The following is a 22,322-nucleotide window of genomic DNA, read 5'->3' on the forward strand; positions in this document are numbered from 1 at the left end:
CTCAAACATGTACAAAAATTGTAAAACTAAAATTAATGCCAAAGATGGAGCAGGGGTCAAGATCGAAATCCTCAGAGGAGTTAAACAGAGCAATCCCCTGTCGCTGTTATTATTTAATGTATGCATGGAGCGGCTGCTGGAGGCGGTAGAAGGAAGGACCAAAGGCATTAAAATCAACGAGAGAATTAGGATCCCTATATTGGCCTTCGCTGACGACATTGTGTTGCTCGGCAGGGACAGCAGAGAAGCACAAGAACGACTGTCCATGGTTCAGGATTACCTGAAGAGCCTTGGAATGAGTACCTCTAAGGAAAAATGCTTGGCGTTTCAGGTGGTCTCAAAGAAGGACACCTGGTACATCAGAGACCCAGCGATATAAGCGGAGAACAAAAGAATACTTAATGTTGAACGTGAAGGGGGTTTCAGATACCTGGAAACAAAGATGGGATCATGGAAAGGCCTAGGATGTGGGATTATCGAGCCAGGAATTCTGAGCATGATAATGAGAACGAGGCAATTGTCATTAAAGCCAGGCCAAAAGATGCACCTTCCCTTAAGCTATATATTCTCCGGATATATTTATAGCCTATAAATAAATCCACCTTGCGAGGGAGTGTTAAAGTTACTCGATAGTGAAGTCAGGCAGAAGGTCAAAGGGATTCTTCACCTAACTCCCTCAACCGCATTTGTGTTCTTCTACTCACACAAAACCAATGGAGGATTAGGGTTACTGAGATGTGAACATCTAGTGAAGCTCCGCACTGTAAAGAACGCTAGTAAAAGACGTTAGTAAAGAACTCGCTGGATCCAGCAGCATCCTGTTTAATAGATGACAAAGCAGAACAAAAATTAAAGAAAATTGCATATTCCCTGAGGTTAAATTGACCGGCAACTTCTAAGGACATAGATAAGGCCAGAAGCAGATTAAAGAAAGACCACATGAGACAATGGACCGAGTTGAGAAGTCAAGGTCAGGGTGCGGCAGACGTGGCTAAGCATCTCTCTTGTCAAAGTTCTGATAAAATTCTTTGGAACTCTCATTCTCGTCAACAAATGATCTCAATTTCATTATTCGTTATCTGGAGACCCGAATTTACACACCACTTTAGGATCGGCTACATGTGGAGATTCAAGTTGACCTCTCAAATTTGTTTCACGATAAGACCACTCGGGTTATCGAGAACTACGAAACGATCCTTGAGGTAGTTAGCGGGTATCCTCGTCAAATTGGGGGGGGGAGACTCCTACGCTTCGCCTCTTTTAGGATTACCTCTCACCGCAGGGAATTGAACGCGATTTACACATCGATGCACATCATGACGCAGACAATGCCCTTCTTTTCGCAAGAATCGGCGAGATGGCACCGATGGTACTCTTCCCCTTGTGGAACCCAAATTGATTTCGGTAGGACGGGTCCATTCCCAGTTCCTTCTTAATGGCCGACTTGAACGTGTTTTCCCAAACCTTGCTCATCGCCGGTAGGATACTTATTGGGGGCTCCGAAACTCCCTGCGCCATAATTTTTTTCTCCGTTATAAACTTATCCATGTTATTATAGATGAAGCATAGTTCAGGGACATAGTCAGTTGTCATACATATAATGTTCAATTCTCGTATAATTCAGGGATCGATTTTCCCCGGCCTAAACTACCACTCTTCCTCTGTCAATCTTCAATACTCTAAATAATACTTTCTTATGATCGTGTCTATTTCTAACGCTCGAAATCCTTCTTCTTCGCTAACTGTCCGTCTGTGAAATGACTGTTAGGCAAATCGGTTGTTCGTAACGACAAATAAGGTCACATTGTCCGTTAAACAGAGAAAGTCCCTTTGTTTATCCGCGTTTGAATTCTTAGGGATGTATTTTCGAGCTATCTCGGGGAAACGCGGTCGCGAGAATACGCGTCAACGGGAGTCGTAAATTCCAGTTACGATTGTAATAATCGACACCACGAATAGTTCGATCCCCTGATTTAGGTCAGGATAATAGGGGTGGTTCAATGAGTATAACACTGTGATTCACAGAATTATAAAGTATGTATTTCCAACACTTAGTCTACACGGTTAAGTAGATATAAATATATAACAACTTATCGCACGAAGATAATACAGATGTGTACACTAGAGCAAGGCTCTTACAATTGAATTTGTTATGTTAGTAAACGTAGCACTGTAGGATACTTAATAGAGGAAGTGAATGTTCGACGATGTCGCGAACTGACTTGGATATTTGACGCAAATTACGCTCCTCTGGCGTTGTATTTAGAGTTAGACGTTAGGCGTTAGATTTTTGACTAATTGGTCGCACTTATGTTCATACGGAAGAAAGTTCGGTGTGAGTGTACCCTTTTGCATGACGAACGCGGATTCATTGTTCACACTTTTCGTTAGGAAAAGTGAGGGTAACGATCCGCGATGTCGATTGGTTATGACCTACGCTGATGCTTGAAGGGATGAGTAGGAGGCCTCCTAGCATCGTGATTGATAGGTGACCTTGTTCATAGGAAAAACCTGATTGCTTTATTAGATAGCTATTCGGTTTTTCCTAATAGATTCGTATCCGCGTTCTCCGTGTTTTTAAGTGCACCTAATAAACACAAGGACCTCTCTAAAAACCAGATGTGCTTCGAAAATATTTTTAGGCTTAAGAAATTCTTCAGGTCAAAGGGATTGACTGAAGATGCATGTCGATACAATACAGTGAAAGTGAAAGACTATGGTGAGTCCTTAGGTTTATTGAGGGTCGGAATGACGTTACGCAGGCCGTTGGCTGTCCGATCGCGAGAGCTGGAATGCAGATGTTTTAGGCGACGTAACAAGGGAGTTTACATACTATCAAAATCGCCACCCACACGCAAGACAATCATAATCCCTATACAAGCCAACGTCGTCATAATAAATAAAAAACCCTAATATGCAGCTATAAACTAAGTTAATTTACTGCATCATATATATAATCCATATTAGTTCTACTTTATTGACTATAAATTAAATTATTAATTATCTTAAGCTATTAATTAGAACTTAAACACCATGTATAATACATTTTATCTTATGTATTATATAGAATTGCTTATGATTTATTATATTATTATATTATTTATTTTATTGTTATTATTATTTGTGTGCACCAATAATTCATCTTCCTTACGATTTATACCATTTTAATAACTTAATTCTCTACAATACGCATTTACCAACATTCACAACAGAGTTCGGCTCTATGTTCTATATATTTACTGGTAGTTTGATTCACCACTGCAAGTCGCCACTTTTATATGTCTCTAGTTCATAGTGCTACCACTACGCCACCGAACAAGACAGCTCGCGTTATGCATATTCAAGCAAATCACGTATATAGAACATGTACTCATGATTTTTCTGTAGTTCCAACGTTTATTGGTTATTTTTCACGATGAGTACCTCCGTCCATTCCATTTGGAATGTGCCAGCCACATCAGTTCGGCATTGCACTGGTCGTGCTGGGTTCGAAGCCTGACAGGGTTGAGAGGCCTGTGCGGTTGGTTAGTGGAACGAATGCCGTGAGTAGGCAGGAGAAAGTGAAGGCGGATTTCTCTCGGAGGCCGACAGAGGAACAGCCGAAGAGAAAGATGGTTTCCCCGGTGGAAGGAAACAAGGTCTTGGCGGTGACGAAGAAACCCAGAAAGGGGGAACCATCGTACGCGGAGGTATGTGGAAGCACTGAGGCTGCCGATTACTCCGAGAGAGAAAGGAGTGATTCCAACTACGTTGTGGAAAGGAGAAGGAGAGGGAAAAAGCGACGACCACCGGAACCGCAAACTTTAGGAGAGAGGGGGCGTGGCAGAGACGGCGGAGGAGCCGGAAGAAGGTTACCCCCAAGAAGGAGGAGGAAGGAGGCCATCCTTATCAAGATCGACGAAGGCCGCGAATGGATGGTGTACAGAAAGATCATGGCGGTGAGGAGTACTATTGTGGGATCCACCGGCATACGGAGGACGAGGGCCGGCCACATCCTTATCGAATTTGATAGGGAGGTGGCGGTAAACGAAATGGCTGAGAAATTGAAGGCGGCGCTAAGCGATCGGATGGAGGTGTCAGTCCTGGTCAATAGAGTGACGTTGTAAATTAAAAATGTGGATTCAAGACGAGTTAGTAGAGGACGTTAAAAGGGAATGGGAAATATACCATTCCGATCAGGTGGAGGTGAAGGCGCTTAGGATGGTGTCGTGGGGGACGCAGATGGCGGTGGTAGTGATGCTCGCAAAGGTGGTTCCTAATGAAGTGGGGGCTCTTAGGTCCAGAACGGGCCTGACGATAGCGTCGGCCAGGCTCCTCTCGAATGTGCAGAGGTGCTACAAGTGCCACACGTTGGGGCATACGGCGGCTAGATGTACGGTGGTATGCCCTGGTAAAGAGCTATGCAATAGATGTGGCGGGGAGGAACACATTATGACGGATTGTATTAAGGAGCCGAGGTGTGTCATGTGCTCCAGGCACGAGGGAGCGAGTGCGAGGCATATTACGGGGTCATTAGCCTGCCTTATGGTCAGAGTGGAGGGCAGAATAAGTACGAGAAGCAGCGCCCCTAGAAGATAAAGATCCTGCAGATCAACCTTAGTAGGTGTAGGCTTGCCCAGGACCTTATGAAGCAGTATGCATGTAAGAACAGGGTGGACACGGTGGTCATCTCTGAGCCGTATAAACAGTTAGCGTATTGGTATAACGATACGGGCGGGGATGCGTCGCTGTGGGTCACTCTGTTTAATGGGAGGCAAGCGATCGGCGGGACCAAGATTTCCAAGAGAGGAATGGTCGGCGTCAGGGTCGAGGACACAATATGCATCAGTAGATATGGTTCCCTATACGAGTAGAGTTTGACTAGGAGTTTGAAGGATACGTGGAGGAGCTGGAGGCGGCGATAAGGGAGGGCAAGAGAAGAGCCCGGTAGATGATGGTGGCCTGAGACTATAATTCGAAGTCTACGGTCTGGGGAGGAAGGAGTTCGGAGCCGAGGGGAATGTAAATACATTCGAGCGAATGCTCGATGCGATCACGAGGAGAAGCCCCGATAAGGATGACGGGAGCTTATTCGTTCTGTAGGAACGGAAGAACGAGCTTCCCGGACATCGTTAATGTGAATAGACGGATGAGGCAGAGATGGAAGAGCAGCTCGGTTATGGACTGGTACTCCTGCCTTTGACCATAGTTATTTATTACATAATTGTATGGAGGATGGACGGAAAAGAGCGAGAGGGGGGTTATCCGCCATTTTAGATTTTCGACAAAAATATCAACGAGGGAAAATTCCTAATGAAGTTTGACGAAAGAATGGATTTTAACAATAATGGCGACGCGAGGATGCTTCTTTTGCCAAAACCGGCAGAGGCTGTTGTCATCATCCTATAGACCGATTAGCATACTGCCGGCGCTGAGCAAGGTTTGGGAGCACACTTGCAAGATGCATATCGAGAGCAGCAGTACGGATTTAGAAGAGGGAGGTCCACTATCGACGTGCTAAGGAGAGTGTGTGGGACTGCGGAGCGGTGCAAAAGAAAAGATCCTATCTGTGCCATGGTTGTCTTGGACATTAAGAACGCCTTCAACACTTTAAGGTGGAGGAGGATATTGGAGGAGGCCAGGGAAAGACGCTTACCAGGCCAGCTAATGAGAATTTTGGGAGACCATCTGTCGAAGAGGAAGATAGTAGTCCTCCAGGAGGAGGAAATAGCGAAAAGGATTTACGCAGGGGTGTCACAGGGGTCAGCCTTGGGACCGCTGCTATGGATCTCGGTTTATGACGGACTCCTAAGGGCACTGGATTCTTTTAAGGACGTGGACGCGGTCGCGCTCGCGGATGACTTGGCCCTGATGATCACGATAAGGAAGATGCATGAGATCGGGGACAGGGTCTGCGGGCTGCTCGAGACGGTGGCTGACTGGTGCAACGACGCAGGTCTTCGGCTGGCGATTGAGAAGACCGAAGTGATATTGTTGACGGGGAAGAGAGTCCCGAAAGTTTTTATCATAGACGTTGGTCGAGGGGGAAATCACCACCAAAGAAAAAATCAAGTTTAACTATAGCTCAAATCTGCATCTAACCTTTTAAATTAACTTATATAGACTAACCACTTAATCTTAAGGATACCATTCCAACCCCACACTAATCCCTACTCTTTCCAGGGAATATATACGAATATGGTACTCCCTCCGTCATCTGACTAAAATTATAAGTTAAGCCTATAAAATTACCGAAGTAATTATTAGTATTAGTATTATCGAGAGGTTACAAACGGCGAAATAGTTCATTAGCCTGGACATGGCCAGCGGGTTCCATCAAATTCCAATACACCCCAATTCGACGAAATACACAGCGTTAGTTACACCCGACGGGCAGTACGAGTACGTAACGATGCCGTTCGGATTGAAAAATGTACCGTCCGTTTTTCAGAGGGCCATTCTCAATGCCCTGGACGACCTTGCGTAATCCTACGTCGTTGTCTATTTGGATGACGTTCTAATTATTGCCGACTCAATAGATCAAGCCTTAGAGAGGTTGGACATCGTGTTGAGTACCCTTGTAATCGCCAGGTTTTCGTTTAACTTTTCCAAGTGCTCTTTCCTGAAGACGTCGATACTCTATTTGGGATATGTAATTCAGAACGAAGATGTCCGGCCCAACCCGGGGAAAGTACATGCCTTAAGCTCCCTACCCGCGCCGACGACCGTCACACAGCTCAGGCAGTTCATAGGGCTAGCCTCGTACTTTCGGAAGTTCATCCCTAAATTTTCACAATTGTTAAAACCCTTATACGCGCTTACGTCCGGCAGTAAAAATATAACATGGGCGGACAGGCACGAAAAAATAAGACAAGAGGTAATCTCCGTTCTGACCGACGCACCGGTGTTAATGCTATTTGACCCCATTAACCCAATAGAATTACATACCGATGTTAGCTCCGAAGGATTTGGGGTTATTTTGATGCACAAGGTGGAAGGTAAAAATCGAGTAGTGGAGTACTATAGTAAAAGAACCAGATATCACTCCTATGAACTCGAAACATTAGCTGTCGTAAACGCCATAAAACATTTCCGCCACTACCTGCATGGACGGGAATTTCTTGTTGTCACGGATTGCAACTCATTAAAGGCGTCTAGTAGTAAAGTACATTTGAATGACAGGGTACACAGGGGGTGGGCTTACTTACAAACGTTTACCATCAACATTGTGTATCGGGAGGACAAGCGAATGGCTCACGTAGATTTCTTTTAGCGAAACCCCACAGGCGTTGACCCTATTAAATTCGACAAAATCAAAGAGAAAATGGTTATTCTGGCCGAAATTTCGGAAGACTGGCTATTAGCGGAACAACGTCGCGATCCTCAAATCTTGGAAATTGTCAAGGAATTGCAAAACGACGAGCTCGCGGAAGATATCGCGAATACTTGTGAATTGCGTGCATGTACCCTTTACCACAAAGTGCAGCGGAGGGGCAGAACCCTCTGCTTGCCCATTGTTCCGAGAGGCTTTAGATGGTCCGTTATTAACCATGTGCATCAGTCAATTATGCACTTGGGTTGGGATAAGACGCTCGAGAAACTGTACGAGTATTACTGGCTCGAAGGAATGGCGAAATACGTTCGCCAGTTCGTAGAGAACCGCCATGCTTGTAGCGTTTCGAAGGCTAGTTCAGGTAAGATACAAGCCGATCTACATCCTATACCAAAGACCAGCATACCTTGGCATACGGTCCACATGGATATAATGGGCAAGTTGAGTGGTAAAAGCGATTTGAAGGGGTACGTCATTGTGTTGATCGACACCTTCACTAAATTTGTATACCTGCATCATACTCGTAAGATAGATTCCGCTAACACCATTAAAACGCTTAAAACCGCTATATTTTTATTCGGGAGTCCATGTCGGATAATAGCAGACCAGGGAAGATGTTTTACTGGTAAAGAATTTCGCGAGTTCTGCGAAAGCAAACGAATTAAAGTTCACTTGATAGCGACCGGTGCCAGTAGAGCTAAAGGACAACGTGTTATGAGCACGTTGAAAAACATGTTCACGACAGTAGAAACGACCGGGCGGCCGTGGCAAGACGCGATTGGGGAAATACAGCTAGCGTTGAATTGCACCGTCAACCGCGTGACTAATTCGAGCCCTTTACAACTACTAATCGGTAGATCGGCGAGACCGTACAACCTATTGCTACCCAATAATATCGAAGAAGAAGAAGTCGATATCTCCGATGTAAGACAGCAGGCCGTACAGAACATAGAGAGTAACGCCCAATACGACGAAGAAAGATTTGATAGGAACAAAGCTAAAGTGGTTAGGTTTAACCTCGGCGACTTCGTACTACGCAAAAACGAGGAAAGAAACCAAACCAAGCTAGAGCCAAAATTCGAGGGTCCATTCGTAATAACAGAGATTTTGAAAGGAGATAGATATATTTTAAAAACGTTAGACGGCAAACGATCGTATAAAGACAGTTATGACAGATTAAGAAAAATGCCGGACAGTCGCGTTGCTGCTGAGTTGGACGTCGGTAGTGACAGCAATAACAGTGACCACGACGATATGAGCACCTCGATCTCGGAAGATCATCAGCACAAAGACCGTAACACCTTACGGAGTACGTTATGAAGCTCGGTAAAGGGGCAAGTGATGTGTTCACGCGCACCCTGAGCTATAGTGTTATGAAGTTTGGTGTGATCGTGCGATCTGTAAAAACGAGATCCATTGGGGTGCGAAATCGAGACTGGTCCATTTCGCCGTTATGGCCCGACTGATAACCCACAGGATGCAACTAGCATTTCCAATACTAATTACAACGTTACTAATTCATGTCCTATTCTATTTCTTTTGTTGTCAAACCTCCGAACAAAATTTTGTTGTTACACTGGACCCTCAGCTTATTTAGATATTAAGATAAATTGTAAACAATGTTAATTGTACCGAGACTAACGTTAGAAAAACTCAATATTGTAGTTACACCCGAGGACGTGTGATAGTCAGAATGGCCGTGTTGAAGATGAAAGAACACCGGAACTTCTCCTTGGATTCGCGGGAATACCGCAACTTTGTAACTTAGCATAAACAAATGTCGCTCCGATTGTTCGAGATTTATGATCATGAGCTTGGGCTCGAGGCGACAATCAGTCGCCGAACGTAGCCGCGGTCAAAGGGATGAACGTTTTATCTAACAAAGGCACAGAGTAACTCTATACCTCTCCTTAAAAGAAATAGTCGTAACGACACGCGACAGTAAATACTTCAATGGTTTCTGTCTCGCGGCCCGCCACACGCAGATTTTGTCCTCCGGGTAAGATGATCGCCGGATGTCGGCATGCCTTCGCAATGTATGTTTAGCTAACGTGAGGATCCGCTATAAATCTTAAGATTTAGTCAAGCGAAGTCCTTCAAATAGACTTTGTTGCAACTACGGGAAGATAGGAGAAACCTATCTTCCACGAGCGTTGCCCCCCGTCAACAACCTCCCCTCAAGGGCGGCCAGCATCTCTTTCAAAACGCCGATATGGAGATCGACCAATTAGCAACAGCGCTAATTTCCCTCACCTTTGGAACGAAAGCTTTCGGCGACGAATCCGAGGATCTCATGTCCTTAGACACACCCATTATAGTTTTCCTCGACGACATCGTCGAGGCGGAGAGTCATTCTTTCATGCGATCTCATTGACGAGTGACAGTACTATCTTTACAACCAGTGAATATCTCACGTCTAGTTAACAAAGAGTTAGACTTGAACTGTGCGAAAACATACGTTTGTCATCCCGTGACCGCGGATTCGTTTCGAACCTAAGGTCATTATCACTAGTGCTACGAGTGCCTAATCTTGTTAATAAGCCAGTGTTAATAAACTCTTCATTGTATCACGGCAATGGCTAATTCTAATGAGAATTCATTAAACGCCCCTCACCATAATCCTGACTTCAATCCGACATATATATATATATAACTCCTCATTGTACTTGGCTAATTCTTGCTTTACTATCATTTAAATATTTTTTATTTAACATTATTAATTGAATTATTTAATTGAGTAATAAAAAATAAAATATAGATGTTTATATGTGTCCAATTCGCATTTTAATATTTCTTCAGTTAAAATTACGTGATTTAGAACTGTTTTACATAAACTACAGACTATTTGTTAAATTTCCAATCTTTCCTTGATATGCTTTTTATACATTTTTTGGAAATTTCTTTGGGAGATGGGAAACGGCAATATATTTTTCATTAAAAGACGCATAATTCCCATTGCAATTAGGAACGCAACACTTGTCTTATATTTATAAAAATATATCAGGAACATATCAGATGGTTTCATACATGAAAATGCTAAAAAATTGTTCAGTACGAAATAAAGGTTGTGATTGTGTATTTTCGAGCTATCGCGGGGAGACGCGGTCGTTAGAATACGCGTCAACGGGAGTCGTAAATTCCCGTTACGATTAGAATAATCGACACCACGAATAGTTCGATCCCCGTATTTCGGTTAGGATAATCGGGGTAGTTGTTGCGGTATAACACTGGGAGTCACAGAGTTATAATAATGTATATTTCCAACACTTTATACAATCATACAAAGTAGTAACGCCGTTGATTAAGATACAGATAACGAGAGAAGGGTTAGTCTTGGATGAGAGAAGGAGAGCTTTAGGCGCTCTAGGCCCTTGAGAGTTATAGGAACTGTCGGAGTTCTGGATAATGTGAGAGCCTCAGGAGACTCTAGGCCGTGTAGGCACTTTGAAAGTTGTAGGAAACTCTGAGAGATATAGGAACGGTGAGAGCTATACGGATTATAGGAACTCTAGACACCGTGAGAGAAGACGTGACTCTTAGAGATGCAGGAACGGTGAGAGTTAGAGGGATTGCAGGAACTCTAGGCACCGTGAGAGACGATCTAACTCTTAGAGAGGTAGGAACGGTGAGAGTTGTAGGAAATGCAGGAACTCTAGACACCGTGAGAGACGATCAAACTCTGAAGTTTATTCTAATGTGGATACGGAGGAAAGCTCGGTATGGGTGTGCCCTTTGAACGAAGAACGCGGATTCGTTGCTTACATTTTCAGTTAGGAAAGTGAGGGCAATGATCCGCGATGCTGATTGGTTATGACCATGTTGGGAAGGAAGATAGGAGGAAGAAGCCTCCTACTAACTTGGGTCCTAGGCGACATTGTTTATGGGGAGACTCGGATTTTCCGTTAGGGAGATCTCCGCTTTTTTCGTTAGGCTACTACCTGCTTTCTCCGCAATTCTTAAGAGCAAGTAATAAACCCAAGGACCCTTCTAAAAAACCAGCTGAAAACACTTCTGGAATAAGAAAGTCCTTTCTGGCAGACAGATTGACTTAAACCATGTGTACGAACAATGCAGTTAGGATTTCAACTTTATGGTGGGTCCTTAGGCCTATGGAGGGTTCGAAGAAAGGCGCGTAGACCGTTGGCTGTCAAGCCGCGCGGGATGGAGTGCAGATGTGTTGCGCGGCGTAACAGTTAGTGGAAATAAACGTTTAATCAAACTAATACTAGCTTTATATACTTAAGTTTCATTTATTATATATCCTTATGCAACAAAATTGTTTAGTAAATAATTCAAATTAATATTCGCACATTTGTGTAAACAAACCCTATTTATTGAAGTTTCATTATGATTCCATTTATTTTTGTTCCCGACTATATAATTCGAAAATAAGCTAGAATGGTGATAATATGCAAGCGGGTGGTTAAAAACGATTTGTCACGCACAATATATTGTTCTTTTTCTTTTTTTTTTTTTGCGAGAAGGGGAAAATGCCTTAGGTATATCAAACGACCCGCATCGCCGGTTATGTGGGACTCGGCTAATGGTAGTGTCATACCCACTAAAAACCTCTTCTCTTCCAATCCTTCTTCGAGCGAAGGGTCTTGACGGTACTGTTAATAGCACATTACTTCGACGAGATCCCATTCGACGCGTCAACTCCTTATCCAAAACAAATACCTCCGTTTCTTCGGAGATAGTCTTCATCCTCTTCCTCCCCTTCTTCGAGTCGCTCCACCCTTGTATCTTTCTTGTGCCTGCCTAGACCTCATTACTGCTCCGCAGAAACTACGGAACAGCCCCTAAGTATAGTTGTTGTCCGACACCAACGTGATTATGTTATTCACTGTGAGAGTGTCGCCAACGACATTTTCCAGGGAACTACGCTGATCTGCCCATCTTGGGCACCTCAGTAAGGCGTGTTCCGCATCATCTGGACACGTGTCGAAATCCCAGCATTTGTCGACGGTTTCCTTATTTATTCTGACCCTGTCCATGTTGAAGATACCATGGCCGATACGACGAGGCTAACGTGGGATCTTTACCCGATTTATTGAGCAAGATAAACCGGGTCACTTTCCATTTGGCTGGAACTCTTCCCGTCTCGTACACAGAGCCCGATGCTCAACAATCCACTTCATGACAGTTCTTGGCACTCCGTCGATCCCAACGGCCTTATACACATTCAGCCGGCCCACCGCTGCTCTGAGCTCGTCCATTTGGGCCACACCATCTCCGGGGTTCCACCGACATTTTCCTCAATTGCGTCCTCGTTAGCAACGCCCATATCCTCAATTGGGAAGAATTTGCTAATAATACTCTCAGCCTGCTCCCTCTCCAGGTTCACATTTTGCTTGCTGCTTCTGAGCCTGGCAATGACTCTTTTATACGGAAGGCCCCATGGATCACGGCCGAAGGTGGCTGTAAACTCCTTCCAGGCTAGTCTCTTGTTCGAATAGAAGGCTGCCCTGAGCTTTTTCCTTCTCTTCCTATAATCGGCCTGAAGCTGAACAGCGCCCTCCTTATTTTGTCTCCTCGGTCTCTGTACTAATCTCCTCTTCCTAAGGGTCTCCCTCCGAAGCCGCGCTATCTCGTTGTTCCACCAATAATTTGGGTTTCTACTCCCCCTAGGGGGAAATACTTTATTGAGTGAAGCCTCACAGGGTTCTTCAATGATCCGCTGTATGTCCTGCATGCGATCCGCCTTACTTTCTAGCGGTTCGATGTCCTTGACCACCATAGGTACCCTACTCTGGAGGGGGGTAACACAGACCCTATCCCCGATAGCTTCTTTGATCTTAAGGGCAACATCACCTCCTTTGACACCTGCTTTCAATTCTACGAGTATGTCGCCGCCCCTTGTACGCCTGACACCCGTGCTTCCGCTCAATGTCTCCTTGGCTCCCATAAACTACCGATACTTTTGGATTCAGTCCTCGTCCTTCCGGAATTTCATCAAGAGAGCCTCAGGCCTCTTACGTATCCCCGGCTGCCATTCCCCTTGTCGTTTATTAATCGGCGGCCTAGATTCCCTGTTATAGTGGACACCACTTCTAAGAAAACTCTACATCTGGTCTTTTTAGTTTTTTCAAGCACTGATGCCAACTTTCTTTCTTAAAATATACTTATCCATATTTATTGAAGGTAAGGAATAGTCCGAGGTCATAGCCAGCCGTCATATATCTAACCATAATGCCACCAAAAACGCAAGACAATCATAATCCCAATGCGAACCAACGTCGTCATTATAAATCAAAACCCTAATGTGCACCTCTACATAAAGTTGATTTACTACATCACATTACATCAATTTTTTTAAATTCGTCTTTTCCCAAACTTACCAGATTTACAACTGAGTTCGGTTCTATGTTCTATACATTCACTGGCAGTTTAATTCTCCACTACGGATCGCCACTCTCATATGTCACTAGTTCATAGTTCTACCAGTACGCCACTGACAAGGTGGCGGCAACCGGGAATCAGACACGCTGAGTATCTCCACTCTTCCATTTGGATTGCATTATCCACGTCAGTTTATCGTTGCACTGAATTCACATCGTTACTGCACGTATTGTCCACTTTTAGTTGTAACCACTTACTGAGTATCAAACTCATTCTATTATTATATAATGCCCACAATCCAGTCACATCACTCATCATGTTATTCATCCACATATAAATCATCTTAATATATTTCATGTCATACCATATACACACCGCACAACCTCCGACGTTCTTCTATTTATCAGGTCTGTAAGTATGAAACCGGAATTTTCCTATAGATGGCCCTAGCTGATAATGTAGTTATCACTAAACTGCGTCATTGGTGCCAGAAGTCTTTGTTGACATCTCACAAACATTTTCGACTCAGAACAATACAAGTTTCATACAACAGCATAGTTTGTAATAGCGTTGAACATGTCGAATTTTGTGCCTGGAAACTACGATTTGCGGACAGCATTGATTTTCTGTTACCATTTTCTGTCATTCTGCTGCAGAATCGCATCGAATGCTTGTCGAAGCTTACGGTGAGCATGCTCTTGGTAAATCACAGTGCTTTGAGTGGTTTAAAAAATTCAGAAGTGGCAATTGTGACGTGAGCAACGAAGAACGTGGAAAACCACCGGAAAAGTTTCAAGACAGCGAATTGCAAGCATTGTTGGATGAGGATGACGCTCAAACGCAACAACAACTCGCTGATCAATTAAACGTGACACGAGAAGCCGTCTCCATACGTTTGAAAGCCATGAGAAAGATCCGGAAGGTGGGAAAATGCGTTCCACATGAACTGAATGAAAGACAGCAGGAAAACCGAGAAACCATTTGCGAAATGCTGCTCGCCAGATACAAAAGAAAGTCATTTCTCCACCGAATTGTGACTGGCGATGAAAAGTGGATATATTTTGAGAATCCAAAGCGTAAAAGATCATGGGTAGCTCCAGGCAAACCACCGACATCGACAACAAGACCAAATCGCTATGGACGGAAGACAATGCTCTGTGTTTGGTGGGATCAGAAGGGTGTGATCTATTATGAGCTGTTAAAACCTGGCAAAACCGTTAATACTGAGCGCTACCGACAACAAATGATCGATTTGAATCCAGCTTTGCGTGAAAAACGACCAGAATATCAAAAAAGGCAACACAAAGTAATTTTGCTTCATGATAGTGCACCATCACATACAGCAAAACCGGTCAAGGAAACGATCGAAGCGTTCAGTTGGGAAATACTTTCGCACGCGGCTTACTCTCCAGACTTGGCTCCGTCCGATTACTATTTATTTGTATCGATGGGACACGCACTTTCTGACCAGCACCTCACTTCTTACGAAAATGTACGAAAATGGCTCGATGACTGGTTTGCCTCAAAAGAGCGACAGTCTTTTTGGCGCAGCATCCACCCATTGCTAGACAGGTGGGAAAAATGTATAGCTAGCAATGGGCAATACTTCGAGTAAAATATTTTTAATCATTTTCATAGAATAAACGTGTATTTTCTATACAAAAATTCCGGTTTCACATTTACATAGCTGGTACATACTTTACACAGGACAACCTGTAATGTAGATATGCATTCATGTGCCAACCCAATAGTTATTAGCCGCGTTAGAGCCATTCAAATCTAGCGTAGGTGTGCGATCGTAAACCATCGTGTACAGTTGCATTTTCTATTATCTATTTTGCTTTATAAATCCTAACCCCAATCTAACCCCCCATCATCAGTTATATTAACTTCTATTGTGTTATCAAATAATACAAACGTTTATCGTCATTCCCATAAAGGCAAAAATAAACAACGACTAACATAAAAACGAAACATGATAAACAAACATGATAAACAATCTTGGCATGCTCGACGATCTGTATTTCGTCCTCTATAACTTAGCTTAGGTAAACAAATTTAAACTTTAATTTAAATGTAAACTGAGAGAATCCTTGCCCAAACCTTTAATTTGTGAATTATATCTATATGGTTCTTCAATAGGTATGGAAATTTCATGTTATCTATTTATTCATATAATGTATGCTACTCGTTCCTTTTCCCTTTTGGCTTGAAGACCACCGTATGCTAACACTCCCATGTTATAATATATAACATACCAGTATTGACCGCCACACTTCATGTTCCTCCCACTTTAATTTCACTCAAACGATCATAAGATTATAATCCTCGTCGCCCCCATATACATACACTTCGATATCGTCTCAAAACTATTCCACTCACACTCCCTTGTAATTTACCACAATCCTTAGCAATCCTGCTTGCATTCTCACACGCATGTATCATCGAACATTGTCAAGCACCTAGCTAGCGAGAGTGACCCGCCAACACGTCCGCTCTCAACTGCGTCCCGAACCGAACTCCGCTCTCCCTCTTCGTCCTTTAACCAATCTACTCCGCATCTCCATTTCCCTCTGTTTGAGCTACCGCGACTTCATCGATCTAGTACAAAATACCGTGAATCTCAGCCAAAGACGATCAATACCCATCTTCCACTCAAGCCCTACCTCGGATTTGAGCGCAGTCCTCTCCACCATCCATTTGGAGCACTTAAAGCACACATGCTCGGCGTCATCCAGGTCGTTCCCACAATCCCAGCAACTAATATGGCTCTCCTTGCCGATCCTATGCCGATAGTAGTTAAAAATACCATGGCCAGTAAGGAGATGCATCACATAATGGTTAATCCTCTTCTTCGTCCTTACGAAGATCAAGGGGTCAACTTTTTTGTCCAAGATTATGGAATGTCCATTCTAAACTTCACCAGTCCTGGGCTTCTTGCGTCAGATTCTTCAGCTCCTCCATCAAGTCATATGCCTCGCCCTGCCGATTTACACCAAAGCTCTTCTTCGCCTCTTAATTCTTCTACGGCATCCTGTCCTTGATATGAATGGCCATGCTGCCCGTTACTACGCACAATGCCCCATACGACATTGTCCTGTACGCCGTTGATGTAAGAATCAGCGCCGCCCGTTGCGCACTCTCCGAGATCTTCCTGTTCTTCTCCATACCGAGGGTAGATACCCATATCGGCGCAGCGTACAAGACCACCGATTCCCAGATACCGTAATGCAATTTCCTCACGCTGTCGGTGGGTCCATTGACGCATGGCAGCAGACTCCTAATGGCTCCCACAAACCTCTCCACCTTGTCACATACCTGCTCAAGATGGGGGGGGATATCTCCTGGCATTGTCCAAAAGCACCCCCAGGTATCTACAGGAATTTCTGATGGTGATCTCTCCACCACCCACGTCAAATTTAAAAACCTTTGGAATTCGCTTCCCGGTGAGCAGAATGACCTCAGTCTTCTCCTGGGCCAAATGAAAACCCGAATCCTTGCACCGGTCCATGACCAGCTTCATTGTTTCCCGTATTCTGCCCCCGATGTCCTGCGACTTCCTCATAGTGATCGTCAGGGCCAACCGGATCCAACACCTTTCGGAGCCTGTCATACACAAGGTTCCACAACAACGGATCTAATACCGACCCCTGAGGCACTCCCCTATAAACTATAAAGCTTTCCTAGGGTCACATTTCACAATGGCCGTTCGCAGGTCCTCCTCCGTTACGCGCAGATCTTGCTCCTCTTCCATTTGCGTCTGCTGGATTCAGGAACTATGCTCTTCGTCTTCCTGCTTCGCTCGTCTGGTGATGAAAAGGTCTTCTAAAATTTTCGAAACTCTGTCCTTACTAAGACCCTCCGGCGCTATATTCCGAGCTATTTGAGCTCTTACGACTCGATATGACCTCGATATGATCCTGGTCCAGAGTTGCACAAAACTCCTCCCGCCTTTCCTCCTTGCAGCGTTCGATAGCCCTTCTTAACCTCCTCCTTGCCTCCTTGAACTCGGTTACCATATGGCCAGCATTGTCTTTACCAGCTGTCACTGCCCGCTGCGCTCTTCTTCTTAATCTCAGAGTTGCCCTTCTCAACCCGGATAACTCATCGTTCCACCAGTGGTTAATACCTCTCCTGCCATGCGGCGGGAAGATCTTTTTCATTTCAATAGCACATGTACTTTCCAGAGAATTCTGGAATTGGACGCTGTGTGTCGTCCCGTCATTCACCATAAAATCCAAATTCTCGACTTCTCTTAGATGGTATAAATTGTTCAACATAACATCTGCCTTCGTATACTGAAAGGTGTTCGTCAATGCACAAGTTTTCATATGGTGTAAATGATCGCGAAAAGGATTTCTTCAACTTGTCGACCACTGGTCTTATTTTTATTGTTGGGTCATTAATTATTATGTTGTTATCATTGAAGTGTAACATTTGTCATAATAACATTCACCTGTCTCGAACCATTAGTTTTCGGTATATATCGGTTTTCAGCATTTAATCGGGGAACTCCAAATGCTCAAAAAGAGTTTCCTCACTCCTCGGCATTAGCATTGTAATAGATGAAAATCCGTACATTTCACAGACTGAAGCATCCTACCAATTGTTCAAACTCGAATGCATTTTAGATGCTTTATGATCTTTTCATATTTGTAATTGTAATTCGTCCGTCCGGCAATTTGAGAGACCAATTTCTCCGAGAAGAAAATTCGAAAAGCATGAAAATGAATGTTGACTGTGCATTCGGACGCCCTTTCTCTCCAGAATTTTTGTCATCAAAGATATGTAATACGAGCGTCAAATTCTTTTTTAATCGCCAGATATTCCGGATCTTCCTTCTCCGAAGTGGCACTCAATGTTCTGCGCCGTTTACTTTTTTTATTTCTATGCGCAGTTAATGTATTATTTATATTGCTTTGGACATGTTCAGCCACCGATGAATTGTAATCTTCATCTGTTTAACTTTCGTCCCTTGTAATACATTCTTCAAAATTACTTCGAATTTTTTAGGGTATTAAAAATAAAAAGTGACTCCAGAAGGCTGGAAAGTTAAAATAAAAAAACTCTCGCGGTGTGATAAGATTTACGACTCTTCGGGAAATGCAGAAGATGAACGGACTTTCATTCTTTTTGTTTATTGTCGTTACTCAGGAGTGCACATGTATCTTTTCATACGCTGATGAAAGTATATCAAACGCGGGGCAAGTCGACAAAATTGATAAACGTACACATGCGTCCTCAGTTGACATAGATAGCTTTCGCATATATGTGTCCGTAGCACTGAAAGGGTTAATATTCATCAATGACAGATGAATCAGATGTTATTCTCAGCATTCGTTCGCCTCGTGGAAATAATTTTCTCGATCACCCTAGCCTCTTTTTTGCTCCATGATTACATCTTCTTTGACATAATCAGCAATTGCACTCTTGCATCGATTCAGAACTTTTGCAATATAACCATATCCTCTATCTTCAAGACGAAGATCATCTGTCATTGCCTTTCATGTATCGGGAAGTTATTTTCACAAGGCATTTCAATTTATAAATATCGCAACGAACGCCAAATGTCAAAGACACCAAGCAAACGAATAAACGGCTGCAGTGTCGATAACAATACAAACGACAAAGGTTGGTATATTAATGAAACCCTCGAAATCTAGTACTGTTTCTTCTGTAGTATTTTTATTTTTCTAACTATTTTTCTATATTAAACTATCTTATATACCACTTTAAAACAGAATATGGGCATGATTTTCTTTTAATGATGCGCCATATCTGCTGCGCAGTTCATGAATTATAGCTCATAGTTCTGTGTATAATGTATACGAAATTATAATTATATGCTACACAATGTTTTATAAGAAGCACACAAATGTACTTGAATGTATAAACAAAAGTATGGAGAAAGAGAGAAACAACAAGGACATTTAAAATTTTTACTTCTATGACAAATACATAAGTATATTATATATTACATTAACGTAGGAGTTGTCTAAAGCTTGTATACACAGATTGTATACACATTTCCATCAATTATAATCTTCGATGTTACACGTTGTTGGTATTCCTTGTTGTTGGCTATTCCTTGCAGTGGCATGGCAATTCAGGTAACACGTTGAAGAAGAAAATCGACTTGCTACTTGATTCTATTTTCCTATCACATTGTAAATATCGTATTATACGAGCATTGTTTATATACTGTGTTTCGGACATTCGCGTCTTATCCTGTAACACACTAATTTGTCGCTTTTTGGCTTTTTCCTTTTCCCTTCGGTCGTCATCGCGTCTTCGTTTCTCATCTCGTATCAGTGTCATCATTGTCACACAATAACATGTATCTATTTTCTGCAAATATTTGAAAGTCACCAATTTTCCATACCGTCCTCTTTGTTTCTCCTTCTCGTCCTCTTTTGTTATTATCTTCTCGTAGGATAGTTGATAGATCGTTGTTTTATCTGGCCCCTATTTTGTTTTATGTAACACTCACTTACCCACCGCGTACTGCTAGAAGGTGAAGATTCGCATTGAAATATAGGACAAGATAAGTTAACTTAAAAACTGGTGAACAGGACTATCTGCACGTTACCTTGTCTATGTCTCACCCCGTTAACACACAAGTATACTCGGATAGGGCGACGAGAACAAATGCACTCAACTCGATATGAGCATTGATGATCAATTGAATTCGCTTGCATCAAAAATGTTGAAATGGTAATAGATGAAATAAGAGAAATAAAAATAGAAAAATAGATACTGTTCGTGTACTATTATTATGGACCTTTCGTTATATAGCTAACCATCGACTCGATACAATTTAATAAAAAGTTTTATTTTACCTTATAACGGTGGTTACGACATCTTTCATCTAATATAGCAGGTATGTAAATATGAAACCGGAATTTTTGTATAGAAAATACACGTTTATTGTATGAAAATGATTAAAAATATTTTATTCGAAGTATTGCCCATCGCTAGCTATACATTTTTCCCACCTGTTTGGCAATTGATGGATACCACGCCAAAAAAACTGTCGCTCTTTTGAGGCAAACTAGTCATCGAGCTATTATCGTACATTTTCGTAAGAAGTGAAGTGCTGGTCAGAAAGTGCGTGTCCCATCGATACAAATAAATAGTAATCGGACGGAGCCAAGTCTGGAGAGTAAGCCGCGTGCGAAAGTATTTCCCAACTGAACGCTTCGATCGTTTCCTTGACCGGTTTTGCTGTATGTGATGGTGCACTATCATGAAGCAAAATTACTTTGTGTTGCCTTTTTTGATATTCTGGTCGTTTTTCACGCAAAGCTGGATTCAAATCGATCATTTGTTGTCGGTAGCGCTCAGTATTAACGGTTTCGCCAGGTTTTAACAGCTCATAATAGATCACACCCTTCTGATCCCACCAAACACAGAGCATTGTCTTCCGTCCATAGCGATTTGGTCTTGTTGTCGATGTCGGTGGTTCGCCTGGAGCTACCCATGATCTTTTACGCTTTGGATTCTCAAAATATATCCACTTTTCATCGCCAGTCACAATTCGGTGGAGAAATGACTTTCTTTCGTATCTGGCGAGCAGCATTTCGCAAGTGGTTTCTCGGTTTTCCTGCTGTCTTTCATTCAGTTCATGTGGAACGCATTTTCCCACCTTCCGGATCTTTCCCATGGCTCTCAAACATATGGAGACGGCTTCTCGTGTCACGTTTAATTGATCAGCGAGTTGTTGTTGCGTTTGAGCGTCATCCTCATCCAACAATGCTTGCAATTCGCTATCTTGAAACTTTTCCGGTGGTCTTCCACGTTCTTCGTTGCTCACGTCAAAATAGCCACTTCTGAATTTTTTAAACCACTCAAAGCACTGTGATTCACCAAGAGCATGCTCACTGTAAGCTTCGACAAGCATTCGATGCGATTCTGCAGCAGTTTTCTTCAAATGGTAACAGAAAATCAATGCTGTCCGCAAATCGTAGTTTCCAGGCACAAAATTCGACATGTTCAACGCTATTACAAAATATGCTGTTGTATGAAACTTGTATTGTTCTGGGTCGAAAATGTTTGTGAGATGTCAACAAAGACTTTTGGCATCAATGACACAGTTTAGTGATAACTACATTATCAGCTAGGACCATCTATAGGCAAATTCCGGTTTCATATTTACAGACCTGGTAGCCACTACACCTCATAATGATGTAAAAAATGAACATTATCTCGTTACTATATCATCAAAAACGATGGAAAGCAATGGAAAAATAGGTTTTCCTAATCCTTCAGAATCTAATAAAATTATTTTTCTTTCCTTCGATTTCATGCATGTGTCACGACCGGCATACTTCAAATCCGATGGACCGATGATGGAGATAGAGATGTGGCGGCCTTGGCGACAATGTATATCGCCGAAGTGCCTAATGAGTCATCTGTATCCTAACGGTCCTTCCACCGAATGTCCTAGAAGTGTGACAACGGTCACGTACGCCTACAGGGTAGTGGGGATATTGAGGGATGACAAACAAAGAAGAAACAGATGTTACCGAAAGTCAAATTGTAAGAGCTTCAGTCTTGGAAAGTCACGGCTGGAGCTCAGAACAAAATCGCAGTCAGTGTAAATTCAGAAATAAATTCTCTTGTTTTTTTGTTATCTTAATTTTTTCTTTTCGTTCGAGCCTCCTGCTTT

This window comes from Bombus terrestris, unplaced genomic scaffold, assembly GCF_910591885.1.
Source record: "Bombus terrestris unplaced genomic scaffold, iyBomTerr1.2, whole genome shotgun sequence".
NCBI classification, from domain to species: Eukaryota; Metazoa; Arthropoda; class Insecta; order Hymenoptera; family Apidae; genus Bombus; species Bombus terrestris.